General features: G+C 41.9%; 1 long non-coding RNA gene and 1 pseudogene across 2 annotated transcripts in view; both read left to right on the top strand.

Moving 5' to 3' along the window:
- Nucleotides 1–17,046, top strand: part of LOC307170535 (putative nuclease HARBI1) — a 316,840-nt pseudogene that overhangs the window by 212,240 nt on the left and 87,554 nt on the right. The window lies entirely within an intron of this gene.
- LOC307170437 lies at nucleotides 15,612–16,089 on the top strand. Its single transcript, XR_013823388.1, has 3 exons — nucleotides 15,612–15,764; nucleotides 15,840–15,905; nucleotides 16,008–16,089. It is a non-coding gene; the product is annotated as an uncharacterized lncRNA (long non-coding RNA).

Here is a 17,046-nt window from a genome sequence, read left to right on the forward strand (position 1 = left end):
TGGACACAACCCAAGACATCACAGGTTATGATCAGTGTTCAGTAATTATCAGGTTTGTTACTGAGGCTGTGCAGGAGAGGCTTGTCTCCATAGTGAGGTGTGAAGCATCCACGAGGCAGTACTTTGTAAACTTGCTTTCTGGAGTTTTAGAGCATCTGAATCTGGACAAGGCCATGTGCATTGGGAATGCAACAGATGGTGCTTCAAATATGCAGGGCCAGTACAAAGGCTTTTCAGCACTTATGACTGCCCAGTCTCCAACTCATGTGCATGTGTGGTGCTATGCACACATACTTAATCTTGTGCTTGCTGACACAACACAAAGTGTCATTGAGTGTGGATCACACTTTTTAATTTACTTAATGACATAGCTGTGTTCATCAAGGAGTCCTATCACAGGGTTAATCTGTGGGAGAAACAAACCCAAGAAGAGACAAGACACAGACGCCTCAGTCCAATAGGTGAGACACGGTGGTGGGCCAAGCATGATGTCCTCCAAAAAATCTTTGGACATTTTGGAAAACCAGATGATGGCCTCTTCATTGATGTAGTGCTCACACTGGAAGCCATTGAAAAGAGGGAAAAAGAAAAGCCAGCTGTTCGTGCCAAAGCACAAGGCTTTAAAGAGGGTCTCTTGAAGCATAAAACTGTCTTAACAGCACAGATATTTCTTAGAGTGTTTGAGCAAACAACTCCTCTGTCGAAGTACCTCCAGTCAAAGGGGATGGACATTCTCTCTGCCCATCATATGGTTACTGCCACACAAGATAGCCTCAAAAGTATCGCCAGGGACTTCCCAACTGTGAAGGCAGCTGCAGACACATTTGTGAAACAGACAAATCAGAAACTCGAGGAGAGGGAGGACAACACAGACATGGAAGTGGAGGCTGCACTTCCTGAAAAGAGAGCCAAGAAGAGAAAACGCATGGCCGGAGAGATGACTGAAGATGAGTTGCAAATCAATGCTGAGAAAACATATGAGGTGAAAGTGCACAACACCATCCTGGACACAGTTATTGAAGCAATCCACAGACGATTTGTCACAAATGGCCCTCTTGTTGCGGATTTGGCATGGTTGGACCCCAGGAAGTTTAGCCAGGTCAGAACAGTTTCTCTTCCTAGTAATGCACTTCAAAACCTCAGCACATGTCTCCTCAAATTTGACAGCATGGCTACAGTAAATAACCTTCAGTCAGAACTGAAAAGTTTTGCAGGACAGTGGGAAAGGCTTAAGACATCACATGTAGATGACTACAGGACCAGAACAGCAGAGGACAGATCTGAAGAATGGGACGAAGAAAGTGCAATTGTGACCAAAATCTGTGATTCTTGCAAAAAATTGCCCACTGTGCTGCTATCAAATTCTCAGGCGGTTCAACATGCTGTCTGATGCCTACCATCTCCTTGGGCTGGCATACAAGTACCTGCTGACCCTCTCTCTCACTCAGGTTGCCTGTGAGAGAACATTCTCTACACTCAAGTTCATTAAAAGCAGACTCCGAAGCAGCCTGTCTGGAAACAGGCTGGAGATGTTTATGCTGATGGCCAGTGAAAAGGACATTCTCATGTCATTGGACTCCGACATGGTCATTGACAGGGTAGCTGAGAAGAGTGACCTGCTGAGAAAGCTGCTTTTGTAACCTGGTTAGGTGAAATAAAATTATCAAAACATTCCTAATTATGTATCAGTTAAGATTAAATTCAACTTTATTGTTATTGCCTAAAAGTAAATGAATAGGTTTAGTATCTATCTTCACTTCAAACATGTCACATGCTCAGAAAATGCTTAGAATGTGTCCATCTTAATAGGTTTTAATGCATAAGACAGTAGATAGAATAAATATGAGATTGGGGTATTAGGCATTTATAAACATGTTTTCTTACAGCCTTAATCATAGCCAGCTTAAAGGTTTTTGGTACGTATCCTAGATACAAAGATGAATTAATGATATTAAGAAGAGGATCTATGACCTCTTTCAGTAGCTTAGTTGGTATAGGGTCTAACATACATGTTGTCGATTTAGATGATTTAACGAGTATAGTAAATTCTTCCTCTCCTATAGCAACGAACGAATCAAATTTTTCCTCAGGGAGACTACAATGCACTGCCTGATGCGATACTGTAGTAGACGATTGCATAGTTATAATTTTGTCCCTGATATTATCAATCTTATAAGTGAAGAAGTTCATAAAGTCATTACTGCTGTGTTGCTTGGAAACTTCGGTGCTTGAAGCTTTCTTTTTCGTGTTTCTTGTTGTTTGAAATATAAATCAACAATGTAAGAGGCTTTGGGCTTTTCTGACCCTGCATTTAGATGTACATTACACACTGTCTAATGCACTCTAAGTGTCTAACCACTCCTTTTTTGTGCACTAAAACAAACAAAAATAACGACTTTATTCCACTTTTCATTTCCTTCTCTCTGGGCGTCGAGTCTTTTCGCGTAGTGTTTAAGCGTAGTGCGTCCAGAGAGAAGGAAATGAAAAGTGGAATAAAGTCGTTATTTTTGTTTGTTTTAGCGCAAGATCGTTACTGCGCAGGTCTGGTCCCGATATCGCCACTGCGCTGGTCTGGTCCCGAGATCGCGAGATCGCTACTGCGCAGGTCTGGTCCCGAGATCGCTACTGCGTGGGTCTGGTCCCGAGATCGCTACTGCGCAGGTCTGGTCCCGAGATCGCCACTGCGCTGGTCTGGTCCCGAGATCGCGAGATCGCTACTGCGCAGGTCTGGACCCGAGATCGCTACTGCGTGGGTCTGGTCCCGATATCGCCACTGCGCAGGTCTGGTCCCGAGATCCCGAGATCGCGAGATCGCTACTGCGCAGGTCTGGACCCGAGATCGCCACTGCGTGGGTCTTGTAACGAATACGACTCTGGGTAAATTTGAATTAGCTCAAGAATATAGGGAATTTTGGAAATATTAATAATTATGACTCATGGTCATAATTCATAAGTCGCATGTACATTTATTTTATCAATTATAGAGATTAACTGGTTCTGTAACTGATCTAATCGTTATTCGTCCCGCGAATAAAGGTGAGATTATCACAGTTAAGAAGGGTTATCTCTTTACAAACTCCAAGAAAGTTTGATCTCCTGGCCACGGACATCAAACCTTCTGAGTTTATTAATTAAAACTACTGAATGTAGTCTAATATCGAGCTTGTAGCTTAGGATCTTTTGTTTCATTGACTTTAGAATGGTGGATTTTCAAACACGGAGGCAGTGAAAAGTATTTATGAATTTTAATAAATGCAAAACTATGATTATATGAGCTACGAATATAAACGTACGTAAAAATGCAAACAATAAACAAACAACATATAACCAAACAATAACATAAGTGATCAGAATGAACTGAAAGAAAGAAAAAGGGGAAAAAGAGAAGAGAAGAGGAAGAAGGGTAACTTAATTCGCAGACCTAAGAGAGAGAGAGACCAGGAAATCAACTTTTAGGTTGATAGATAGTACTTGCGAGCTGTTGTACTCTTTCAGTGCGATGCTGGAAAAGGGGACGCGCGCGTGCGCGTGTCCGGCTGGTTTGCGTCTGGCTTCGTCTTCTGGGTCGTTTCGCAAGACGATGTAAAGGCTTACTTGAATTTAAGTTACCGTGAAAATTAGGTTCGTCTCCCGGGACGGGGAGAGGTTTCAGAAATCTTGGTTTCTAAGGCAGCAGGCTTTTACATGGCGCGGGGGTTTGTGTCCCAGAGGCCACGGCGAGGCCTGTTCAGCTGGTTGCCATGGAGCTGCGCTACACGTGGATGAGGTCCGGGATGAGAGCGACCGGAGAAGAGAGGAAGTGGAATCAGCGGGGTCGAAGAAAGAAGAGAGCAAGAAGTGGGGGTCTCTTCCTTTTAACAGACAATCTGTTTACGCCTTGTTTTGTGACATAGCGAATCAAAACTTCCGAGAGGTAGCGGGAAGACGTCTTCTTTGTGTAAAGAGCAACACGCCCCCTTGTGTCATATGTCTTCTGAGCGAAATAATTAATATTTCCTCTTAAGATTATACATACAGAATAATACATCTTACGATAATACTATGTGCGGGACTGGTTGAATTAAAACAGGACGGTCAGACAGATACCAAGAATTACAGGTAGATATTGGACACACATAACATTACGTTCATATGCCTCATTACACACAAATAAAGCTTGATTAAACACACAATAAAATTGTCAGTGTTTCCGTTATGGCAAACGACGACACTTTGAGAAACATAAGAATACATATCAAACATCTTAGGGAGTTTTCTCTGAAGAGTTTCATGTATGTTAAGGTGTTGGAATGTTGGCTTTACAAGAGGAACTGGATGAGATGCCGTCTTGAGGTCATAAAGTTTTATGGTCTGGGGGAGGATTACAACAGGACACGACTGAGGAATTCCTTTCAAGGAACATAAGTCTATAGGATTCCAACCTATATTCTAGCAAACCACACTTCTATTATTAATCAAAGTTAATCACAAATACATATCAGAAGGTATACACTCAAGAGCCATATCTCTACCTGAAATTGTACTCAAAGGAGGTTTTGTGTGTGTGGGGGTGAGTGTGTGTGTGTGCGTGGGTCATGAGGTTGTAAAGTCACAAAACTCTTCGGTGACTCTATTGTCCCTCTGGGGGAATCATTAACCAGTCAGTACAAAAGATGATGTGTTCGGAGATCACATGATGCACTTAATTACAAGCAGATGTCGTTGTGGCTACATTCTGGTCCCGAGATCGCTACTGCGCAGGTCTGGACCCGAGATCGCCACTGCGTGGGTCTGGTCCCGAGATCACTACTGCGCAGATCTGGTCCCGATATCGCTACTGCACGGGTCTGGTCCCGATATCGCTACTGCGCGGGTCTGGTCCCGAGATCGCGAGATCGTTACTGCGCAGGTCTGGTCCCGATATCGCCACTGCGCTGGTCTGGTCCCGAGATCGCCACTGCGCTGGTCTGGTCCCGAGATCGCCACTGCGCTGGTCTGGTCCCGAGATCGCCACTGCGCTGGTCTGGTCCCGATATCGCCACTGCGCAGGTCTGGTCCCGAGATCGCCACTGCGCTGGTCTGGTCCCGAGATCGCCACTGCGCTGGTCTGGTCCCGATATCGCCACTGCGCAGGTCTGGTCCCGAGATCGCGAGATCGCTACTGCGCAGGTCTGATCCCGATATCGCCACTGCGCTGGTCTGGTCCCGAGATCGCCACTGCGCTGGTCTGGTCCCGAGATCGCTACTGTGCGGGTCTGGTCCCGATATCGCCACTGCGCAGGTCTGGTCCCGAGATCGCCACTGCGCTGGTCTGGTCCCGATATCGCTACTGTGCGGGTCTGGTCCCGAGATCGCCACTGCGCTGGTCTGGTCCCGAGATCGCTACTGTGCGGGTCTGGTCCCGATATCGCCACTGCGCAGGTCTGGTCCCGAGATCGCCACTGCGCTGGTCTGGTCCCGAGATCGCTACTGTGCGGGTCTGGTCCCGAGATCGCCACTGCGCAGGTCTGGTCCCGATATCGCCACTGCGCTGGTCTGGTCCCGAGATCGCCACTGCGCTGGTCTGGTCCCGAGATCGCTACTGTGCGGGTCTGGTCCCGAGATCGCCACTGCGCTGGTCTGGTCCCGAGATCGCCACTGCGCTGGTCTGGTCCCGATATCGCTACTGTGCGGGTCTGGTCCCGAGATCGCCACTGCGCTGGTCTGGTCCCGAGATCGCCACTGCGCTGGTCTGGTCCCGATATCGCTACTGTGCGGGTCTGGTCCCGAGATCGCCACTGCGCTGGTCTGGTCCCGAGATCGCCACTGCGCTGGTCTGGTCCCGAGATCGCTACTGTGCGGGTCTGGTCCCGATATCGCCACTGCGCAGGTCTGGTCCCGAGATCGCCACTGCGCTGGTCTGGTCCCGAGATCGCTACTGTGCGGGTCTGGTCCCGAGATCGCCACTGCGCAGGTCTGGTCCCGATATCGCCACTGCGCTGGTCTGGTCCCGAGATCGCCACTGCGCTGGTCTGGTCCCGAGATCGCCACTGCGCTGGTCTGGTCCCGAGATCGCCACTGCGCAGGTCTGGTCCCGATATCGCCACTGCGCTGGTCTGGTCCCGAGATCGCCACTGCGCAGGTCTGGTCCCGATATCGCCACTGTGCGGGTCTGGTCCCGATATCGCCACTGCGCTGGTCTGGTCCCGATATCGCCACTGCGCTGGTCTGGTCCCGAGATCGCTACTGCGCGGGTCTGGTCCCGAGATCGCCACTGCGCTGATCTGGTCCCGAGATCGCCACTGCGCAGGTCTGGTCCCGATATCGCCACTGTGCAGGTCTGGTCCCGAGATCGCCACTGCGCTGGTCTGGTCCCGAGATCGCCACTGCGCAGGTCTGGTCCCGATATCGCTACTGCGCTGGTCTGGTCCCGAGATCGCTACTGTGCGGGTCTGGTCCCGAGATCGCCACTGCGCAGGTCTGGTCCCGATATCGCCACTGCGCAGGTCTGGTCCCGATATCGCCACTGCGCTGGTCTGGTCCCGAGATCGCTACTGTGCGGGTCTGGTCCCGATATCGCCACTGCGCAGGTCTGGTCCCGATATCGCCACTGTGCGCTGGTCTGGTCCCGAGATCGCTACTGTGCGGGTCTGGTCCTGAGATCGCCACTGTGCGGGTCTGCCCGGGAAACTCATGAATATTCATATAAGCTCCGCCCACAGAAACCGAAAGGATTAATTGATTTCTTGCCCTTGCATTAGCTTTACTACTAGATATATTTATGGAGATGAGAAATAAACGCCTGCCTTGTACAGCTATGATCAGCTGTTCGGCCGAGCTTTCAGTGTTGTTACAGAAAGGCCACATGACCTGTTGAGATGATAAGTTTTCATCTTGCTGTGGTATAGCATACATTTGAAATGAAGATTTTGCACATGTAAAAAATGCGATATGTGAACGGCCCCTAAAGTGGTATCGGGGTAGTTTTACGAGCACAGTATCGGACGACACCCAAACATGCGACATCAGTGTCGGTGCATTTAAGTCATTAATATCAGTCCGTCAGAAAAGCAGTTCTAGGCTTAATCTTGGCTGGATAACTCTTAGCAGGTTTAAAAAGCCCTTTTAAAATTAAATATGAACGCAGTTTTGGATTAAATCAAAGTACAGTCAAGTCAAATAAAACACTGTATAGGCTACACTTTAATATATGCAAATTTAATCTAAATTAAGCTTTGGATCCGAAATTGGTACCGTGAACCATGGATTTTCACTGGTCTTGGCACCGAATACTGAAATTTCGGTACCGTGACAACACTAGTTGCAACAAACAATCTAAAACAAATTCCTTCTCTTTACAATACTTAATATGTGTGCTTTACATTAACATCATGCAGAGGCGTCCTCTTCTGCCACCCTCACTGCCAGCGGGGTCTCACAGTTAACATGTATGTATTATGATGTAACTTTTACAGATACAAACATCCTTTTGTATCTGTAAAAACGTACAATATGGACATGTTGGCAAAGTTAAACACAAGGACTCTTAAGTACATTTAAACAATGTAAGATTCAAAGAGGGTTTGATATCACTGTGATTAGACGTTTATGGTCTCTGTTGAGAATGAAGATTGCTAGATAGAGGCTAAATTGGAAATGTTCCTCACAATCATATGGATTCTAATGATTTGGATTACAGCAAATGAATAAAATGTATGTATTTTTAGAATATATAAATGTTGCTGTCACATTTTCAGTTTGTTTTTGCGTTTGATATGTTCCTTTGTTCAGTTTCCTGCCACTCCTTTGTTTCCATGGCCGCTGTCATTATGAGTTCATTCGTTTCAGCTGTGTTTGATTAATTATCTAATTTCAGTTTGTTATTTAAACCCTGTGTTTCTTTCAGCTATCTGTGTCCTCGTCATTACATATGTTGGTTGTTCAGTTCCAGAGATTTCCCAATGTTTTGTAAAGTTTTAAGTTAGTTTAATCAAAAAGAAGCTGCTGCAACTAGATCCTGATAACTGTCCTGTGTGCTGCAATCAGTGATCGGGACGCTTGTGTTCTGCTGTATTTCATGGCTGTCAGTTTCTCTATACTGAGAAATAAATAAAAGCAGTTAGTCTCCCATGGTAAACAGAAATATTAACTTTAAGGTTTTAAAGTTTAGTCTTGTTTATATAAAGTCACAAACAGAGTAAAAAGTTAATTCATATTAAGCAGATGAATCAGCATTTGATTAACATGACTTAAACAATGTAATTGATATGACAATTGAATGATTATAATATTCATAAGTAGGAATTTGTAAATCTGTAAAGTTGTTCATACATAAATAATTACAAAACATTCAACGTTCATTCATGACGTGGGAAAAGTCATGAAGTTCCAGAAAGACTTAAAGGCAAACCAATAAAAAACGCACTTACCAATCACAATGTTTTTAAGCTCCAAACTTTGGAAATGTGTTTTCCCATTTACATCTCTCCAGTTAACCAATTTGGCCAAGTCATTTTTGATTGCTTGCAGACCGTGTCCTTCATGCCCTCTCCACCCAGCAATCCAAGTTCAAGTTCCTGCATTTTTTAAAAACATGCTGTCAACTATTCAGCCAAAACTCTAAAACATGCTTTTGTTCCTAATACTGATATTAAATTAATTCAAATAGTTTTTTTGAAACAAATACAAATACAGCTAAACCACAAGTTGTAGTGCATCTAGATTAAGATGTGGTGTGTTCAAATCACCAACAAATATCTTCAAAATCTATCACAGGTTTCAGTGCAACAAGGGTTTGTAAGACTTGGATGAAACAAAACTAAAATCACACATTTTGGTGTAACAAGCTTATGACCAGCAAACTATTAAATTGTCCAACAAATTAGAAATGTCCATAGGGGTGCAACGGATCAAAAAACTCACGGTTCGGATCGTTTCTCGGATCAGAGTCACGGATCGGATCATTTTTCGGATCAGCAAAAAACAAACAAAAAAAAACAAAAAAAAGACAAGACAAATAAACACAAGTTTTGTCTTTTTGTTTATTAAGATTTTTAAAATATTAAATTAAAATATATAAAATCAACAGTGGGTGCGCAACGGGTTCATTCCATGAAGCGTGACTATAAACACACTGATAGCGTTTGTGATGGTTTTAGCCCGGTCTGATTGTGCAACGTTGAGCAGCCTTCATTTTCACTCCTGTCAGCGAAACACCGGGGTGATGTCGCTTCAAATGCGTGGCCATGTGTTTCCACGGATGTCCCGATACCACTTTTTCACTTCCGATACGATACCGATGCCGCAGCTTTGGCTATTTGCCGATACCGATATCAATCCGATATTTTTGTTTTATTCTTGAACTAATACTACTAATAATAAAATATTTGGAAGCACTTTGCTCAATTAGCCACATAAAAACATCTCACTCAAATGGAGAACAAATACTTCTCCAGTATATAGTCCACAACAACAGTTGATAATGAAAGACTGTCACCCTTTATTCAAAAGACCTTGAGATATGTTTGGTAATTGTAGGCTACCTGAATGAATTTAAAATTAATTAGCTATATTTCAGATCAATATATTTGTTTCCTTAAAATTTTAATTAACTTTAACGTTATTCTCATCTGAATTATACTACCATTAAAAACACATTTGATTTTCTTTTTTAATCAATGTAGAATGTGTAACTTCAAAATAAACAGATTACTCTGTTTGAGGACAAGAAATGAAAACCAATGCAATATGATGAATGTCCAAAAGATGAGAGAATTTTTGCTTTTAAACAGCATGTGTGTGTGTGTGTGTGTGTGTGTGATTGTTCGATCGCGCCCGTGCCTCTCTCTCTCTCTCTCTCTCTCTCTCTGACACACACACACACATTCCAGCATACATCGCAGCCTGTTTTTTTTGCTTCGTTAATAGAGCGTCAAATTCGCGTCTAGTTGATGCTTGAACAGTTTGAATCCTTTCGCGCGTCCAAAGCGAATAGGACGCGCCGCGCGCGAATAATGATAAAGCGAGCGTTTGAAGCGAAATAGACGCGTGTTCCAGGGAAGCCAAAATGCTCCCATACAGGGGATTTAAATGACGCGGGGCGTTCAAGCTCCTCCGTTCCTCCGCTCGCCATGACCACGCTGTGTGTGGACTGAACATGCGCACAACTTTTTTTTTTTCATAAATTAATCCGCGGATCACGTGTGTGCCGAACCGAAGATATTGATCCGAACGGATCACGGATCAATGATGATCCGTTGCACCACTAAATGTCCATGACTTTGGTGTAAATGTGTACAATTGCAGACATATCTACTATTGACATCTAAAGGACACAAGTGACTTAAATCTACAGCAGCTGAATGCGGTGATTACCTTGTTGTTCAGCAAATCGTTTTACAAAATCATCTAAATTCAAGGTCTTGGTGCGTTTTGACTCAATGCTGAGAATAGCCAAACTCGACGATCTACTCTCTGCCATTGAAGCTCTTTGGTGATTTTTGATTATTTTCAGAGCTGAAATACTTCGTTCACAGGTGGCGCTGCTAACTGGTAACACAACAGCTATTTTGCACAACCTGAAAACTGTTCAAAGAAAACACCCTTATATGGTTCCAGAAAATGAACAAACTCCATCAAAGTAGTAGGACTTTCTTTTCCATTAATCTTAAGTCTATCTAGTACTCCTCCCTATACCTGGTGAAGCTCATGCTTAACATCTTCACCACTTGACTCATAAGCATTAGCCTAAAAGAAAATCTGTTCCTCCCTCATAAAGCTACTGCTTGATGGATTTAGAGCCTGGAGGCCTTTCATGATGTTGCAATTGGTGTCTGAAAACCATCTTTCCATTTCCCCAATCATGGTGTCTGTTGGAAACTTTTCCTTCGTCAAAGCAGAGACCAGGAGACGTTGGTATATCTTTCAACAGAAGTTACTCTTTATTGAGAACTCGCTGTGCGTTGCTGTAGTCATCAAGTCAAGTCTAACTCAAACAGTATACATTGTAGTTTATATACATTCCAAGGGGGAGGGATTTACATATAGGGGGCATGTAAATGAAGTAGCCTACATGAGTCAGCTCGTTTACAGATATTTCCTGATCTCATCAGCATAATAGTGTCATTCAAATGATCCAATCAGCCTGACAGTATCAACCATATCTTCACATTATCATAGCTTAACTTGTGACAATGACACTGTTCAGGAGGTGCATAAAGACAAAAGGTTAATGTCAGACACCTGGATTGCTTGACTTAATCATCTTTGAATATCATCATCTATGCCTCAAATGCTAAATTCAGTCTACTAAACTTTCTCAGTTTATATACTATTGTATTGGAACCTACCTGTATTTACATCCTGTTTTCGGTCGAAGTCCACAGTAGTCGATTGTCGAGTTCACGCGCATAGGTTTAGTACCTATGATCATGCACGTGAACTCGACAATCGACTACTGTGGACTTCGACCGAAAACAGGATGTAAATACAGGTATTTGCGCTGGCTGAATAAACTTAATTTTTATTCATATCTTTCACATCTACTGCAGTCAGATTCACCCGTGTTCACTCTGAAGGAATCACTCACATGACCTGTGCACTTGTAATGACATATCAAGGATGTTAAGAGGCTAAAAGCAGGTTTAAAACTTGCCCCATTGAAGTCAACAGGGTGCAAATTTTTAAAAAAATTGTCGTTGTTCTCTGTATTGACAGCACTCCAAATTTACACAAAATGAGCTAAATGTTAAAATTGACCGGAGTTCTCCTTTAATAAAATAGCTTCGATACTGAACACATGCAACTTTCATCCCTCAAAATGTTCAAGAAAAGAAAAAATCAATTAGTTTGCATCACTGGACATAACTGTCGATCATTTAACATTTATTTTTTGGGATGGGAAGTTATTTTTGAAGACTGAGGGTCTTTTGTGGGTTGTAGCCTATGTCTGAAGATGGTATAGTGGATGTTGAAGGAGAGGGTGTGCTTTCTGGGAAGTCCACCATTAATAGTTCTAGATCTTCGTGGGATGGAAAGAGTGTGGTGGAGGAGTCTGTCAGTGATGGCATGATTATGTTAGGCATGTCAAACTGCTTGGTGTGAGGTTTGATTGTTTCGACGTGTGTTATATTGTTCTGATGGAGTGTCATGCTTACAGGTGGTACTCAAGCAGTGAATCTATTATTGTGTTTGCAGAGTCAGGAACATTAATTATGGACTTAATGAATCTTTTCTCGATTTGGACATTTTTGATCTCTGTTGGTGTTTTGATTGTTAATGTGTGTAGTTTGTTATACACGAAGATCTATAAAATGTGTTACATTTTTCACAGTGAACTTTGGATGTAGATAGTGTCATGTTTGAGTGGACAAATATGCAGCACATTAACACTTGCTCCAATCATGTCAGCAGTGAGGTTCTGGGAAGTGGTGTTTTCATGACAAGTGATTTTTGTGAACTTACTATTCCCTCAAATTTGTGAATTGAAACATTTGTGAACAAATACCAGCCACTAGTTGTAATGTCCTCTTCACCCCACTCAGTAAGATCTATTGATGTGGTCTTATTGGCGATCATGTATGTGGTGTTTGTTAGGAAGGTCCCATCGCTGACAAAGTTCTGGCCCTTTTTTTGGATTATCTTTGCCTTGACATTTACCTGCATTGAGGATTTAAAAGGAAAAGAAACAGAACCGTCAACTCTTATTAATGGTAACTTCAAGTCGTTCACTCTAAAAAAAAAAAATGCTAGGTTGTTTCAACCCATGTTTGGGTCATATATGGTTGGGTTTAAAAGTGTAACTTAAATATTTAAACCAATGGTTGGGTTTGTCCATATTTGACCAAAACATGGATTTAAACAGCCCAGCATTTTTCAGAGTGTTGGTTTATTCAATATACATGCAATTTGAAAGCGGATGAACAGTTTGATCAAGTTTTCGTACTCACACGTCTGTATGTGGTGTTTGTTTTCCAGACCTCAGAAATGGTCAGATCGTCCTGATTTGATGAAAGTGTTGAATTGTAACTGTAGTCTATTTGGCTTGAACAGGATAAAGTTGATGAATGAGTAAATGTGATGTCATGTGCTCCCCCTGTTGTGAGTGAAGGTTGTGCAGGTGGACTGGACTCCTGTTTAAAAAAAAAAAAAAAAAAAAAACACCAATAAATGCAATTTGACAAGTCTGTATTTCCATTAAACAATTCATACCTGTCAGTGTTCACAGCTTTAAATTGAGGATGCATGTCAGGTTTGAAGACAAGAAGTTTGTGCACTGTTTTTCCTGTAGCGCGGCGTCAAAATATGTTAGTTTTGTGCCTTTTTTATTTCTGATATATTGTGGATGTAGCCCACAAGTGAATGTGGGGCTGTGCTTTTCTGGTCTCCTTCCATACAAAAAAACTAAGTTAAAAAAAGTATAAAGTTAAATGTAAATTCAGAAAATGACATGGGTATGGAAAGAGTGCAGTTGATTTATTAAAGGAGTAAATGCAGATGCTGGAATGCTTTTATAGTTGCAAAATTTCTGTTAATTTTAAATGCATTACCGGTTTCATGCAGATGTCAACTGTAGTTGCCTTGCCTGGATGTCAATAGTCTTTTGCTGAGAATTTGACTTAATTATATTTTAATGGATTTCTTGTTAGCAAACTTCTGGTAATTTATTTTGAAAATATACCTAGTATTTTACCATGAACATGACCTTTTCTTTTTTTCCTCTTCTTGTCAGAAGTGTTTTCTTTTCAAGCTTTACTTTAAATTGCCTATTCAGTATAATAGATTATAATTGAAGTTTGTGGCTCATAGTTGCACATTTAAACATTAATTTTATTTGATTCAGCTGATTCTCGTCAGCTTCATTGGTTATTGCTTTCATTGGTTATTGCAAGGTTATTGCTTCAATTATGTATAAACGTATGTTAAGATCAAATTGAGTGCATTGTACTACAGGTGAGAATATGTATTTGGTACAAAAAAAATATATATGCAAATATGAATATAGATGCAAAGGTCATGCCAAGGAGAGAATCTTTGGTTAGCAGATAAAGAAAAAAAAAAGTAAAGTTTAATTTTTAATTTATTTAATTCATGTATCAAGTAGATTTCATTCCGAAAAATGGGCCATCAGTAACAAAGTTTTACTTATGTGCTGTGTGATATTTCAGTTCAGTTCAGTTTATTTATAAAGCACATTTGGCCACTGGCTGACCAAAGTGTGGTACACAGAAAATAAAGCTAATAAAAATTAGTAACACAAATAATAAACAGTTTAAAACAGAACAATCATTATAAGCTAAAAGCAACAGAAAATAAATAAGTTTTGAGACATGACTTGAACTCAGACAGAGGAAGTCGATCTAATATAAAGTGGGAGCTTGTTCCTCAGTGTGGGGCCAGACTCTTCAAATGCTCAGTCTCCCCTTGATTTTAGCTGGGTTTTATGTATCTGAAGAAGTAGTTTCGTTTCAGATCTAAGGGGCCGTTTACACCTGGTCACTTCATGCGTTTTCTCAGATCGGATACATATCCGATCGTGAAAAGACCAGGTGTAAATGCCCTCCGAAACGCATTCGAGACGGATTTGAATCCGATCGCTCAAACCACTTCAGAAGGTGGTCTGGGACGCATTCCAGAAGAAACTGGACACGTGTAAATGCATCTGGTTGTTGAAACCACATATGTAAATTGTACTCCTCCCAAAAATGCTAAAAAATAAACGTGTGAGAGCATGTTATAGGCTATATCTAATGTTATAGCCAGATATGACGACGCTACTGGAACACGCGCGTCACCGCAGATGAGAAGCAGAGCATCTATTCATCAAGCCAACGTGCAAACTATCGTAAATCAAAGTGAAAGTAAGTCGCAGACACTTAATACACAATCATCATCATTTAAAGTAGAGAAACCAATGATCTTACCAGGGCTGTTGCCGCTCTCTCTTATTGCGGTCTTTGATTTTGAAATTTTAGCTGATGATCAATAAAATGCAGCTCATATCTGTTGCTTTCGTGACGTGCACTCCATTAAATCTGCATATAGCGCGGGAATTGAAGATCGGATTTAAATCCGTTCCGCAAAAACACATTTATGTGACCAGGTGTAAATGGATTCGTTTTGATAACATCAGATAGCAATCCGATCTGAGAAAACGCATGAAGTGGCCAGGTGTAAACAGCCCCTAAGACTTCTAGTGGGAGAATAAAAATGGAGTAAGTCAGATAGATAAGAAGGTGCTAAATCATTTAGAGATTTATACACCAGTATTAAAATGTTATATTCAATTCTAAAATGTATCGGTAGCCAATGAAGGATCTCAAAAGGGTAGCGGCATGGTCAAATTTCCTCTTTCCCTTCAGGAATTTCACCGCAGTGTTTTGAACAATCTGTTAGCGTGCCGTTTGGACTTGATACACCAAAATAAAGGGGGTTGCAATAGTCCAGGCGCGAGGTAACAAGAGCATGGATCTCAGTCTCCATCGAGCGCTTAGGGAGATGAGATTTGATTTTCGCTATAAGGTGAATGTAATGGGGTGACCCTTTTAGGGTTTTCCGTTCTGTGTAGGTGGATGGAGCTGGGCGGAAGTTAAGCTCACGGCCCCTTTAAAAATGCGGAGATTTCCTTTTATTTCCGTTTTCCCTCCTGCATGGTACGCAGGCTGCATTCTTTTGTGTCGCAAGAGCAATCTATTATGCATCAAGCATTGAGCGCGTATTAAGTGTTGTAGACCTGCATAAGTTGGAAATCCCTTTTTTAACTTTTGCCGTGGGCCTGTGGATGTTCAATTGCATTAACATATATCAAGGTATGTTACTGCATTGATATGTTGCTGCAATTATTCTTTAATAGCGCCGTTTTTAATGATGACTCGTTTATATAGTGTGATCGAGGCAGTATTGGTGGTTTGTTCACCGTTCTCACCGAGGGCCAGTCAATTGTGCTGCAGGTAAGTTTATATGGTATTTTGTAAGTTGTTTGTTAACCAGAGATGTAATTTTAGATATAGTGTATGCGTGGTTAATCACCAAATTGAGTAACTATTTTTTAGAAATCTGCCCGCTGTTGTTTTGCTGCTGTGTGGCGGCTCGTTACTGCGACCCGTGGTGCTGTGCTGCGAAGACTGAAGAGGGTGCGCGCTCGAGTCCCACGGACTACCGTGATTTAGAATCGCACGGTTGTGTGAACTGGGTTTGATGTGAGCGCGTGTTGATGCGAGCGCGTGTTTGTGTGAGCACTTTTTTTTTATGTGAACGAGTCTAAATATTAGTGTGTGTTGAAGTGAGCTTGGTGTGAACACGTGTTTGTGTGTATGGAAGTGTGTGCGTGTGCTGAGATTATTGGGTATTGAATTATGTATTTGTAACAATTGATTTAATTGTATTTTCTTAATTTGATATTTATTTATTTTTTGGCTTGTTTATTGTGTTCTTGAGTACTGTGGGTATCTATTGTCAATTCCTGTACAACTACCATGGGCTATTAGCTGCTGGGATTGGGAGGATTTATTTAATCCATTTATACTTTGTTGTTTATTGTGTGGATTGTGATTTTTTGGTTATACATTTGCATGAAGGTGTGAATTGAGGTTGTTTGAATTTAATTTATTTAGATTTCTTTGTTTTCATTTTTTTTCTTTCTTTCCCAAATGTGACTTATCCCAAGGGATATTGATATTGATATTGACTGTCCAAGATCCGATTTTACAGGTGGCCACTTCGACTTATTATTTTCCTTTTGTGTGAATGTTATTGTATCTGTGATTTGTGTAGTTTGTTCTTAAATTTTTTGTATGCTTATACTTTTATTTCTTGGGTGCCATATAAAGATTGTACACATCTCTGTTTGTTCTTTCCATTTATTTTGAAACCCTGTAGTTGGGAGCATTTACAAAACATATTTTATATCTTAGGTGGCAATAGCCTCCGCTCACACGAAGATAGAAAAAGCTAGATCTAATGACGGCACTAATTTGCTTATCGAATTTGAGGGAACTATCTAACATCACACTTAAATTCCAGGCCTGGGGAGAGATAGATAGATCTAGAGATCCAAGGTCAAGATCATGCCTTTGCCTGGTTTCTGAGGGG

The sequence above is a fragment of the Squalius cephalus genome (genome assembly GCF_949319135.1).
Source record: "Squalius cephalus genome assembly, chromosome: 13".
Classification (NCBI taxonomy): domain Eukaryota; kingdom Metazoa; phylum Chordata; class Actinopteri; order Cypriniformes; family Leuciscidae; genus Squalius; species Squalius cephalus.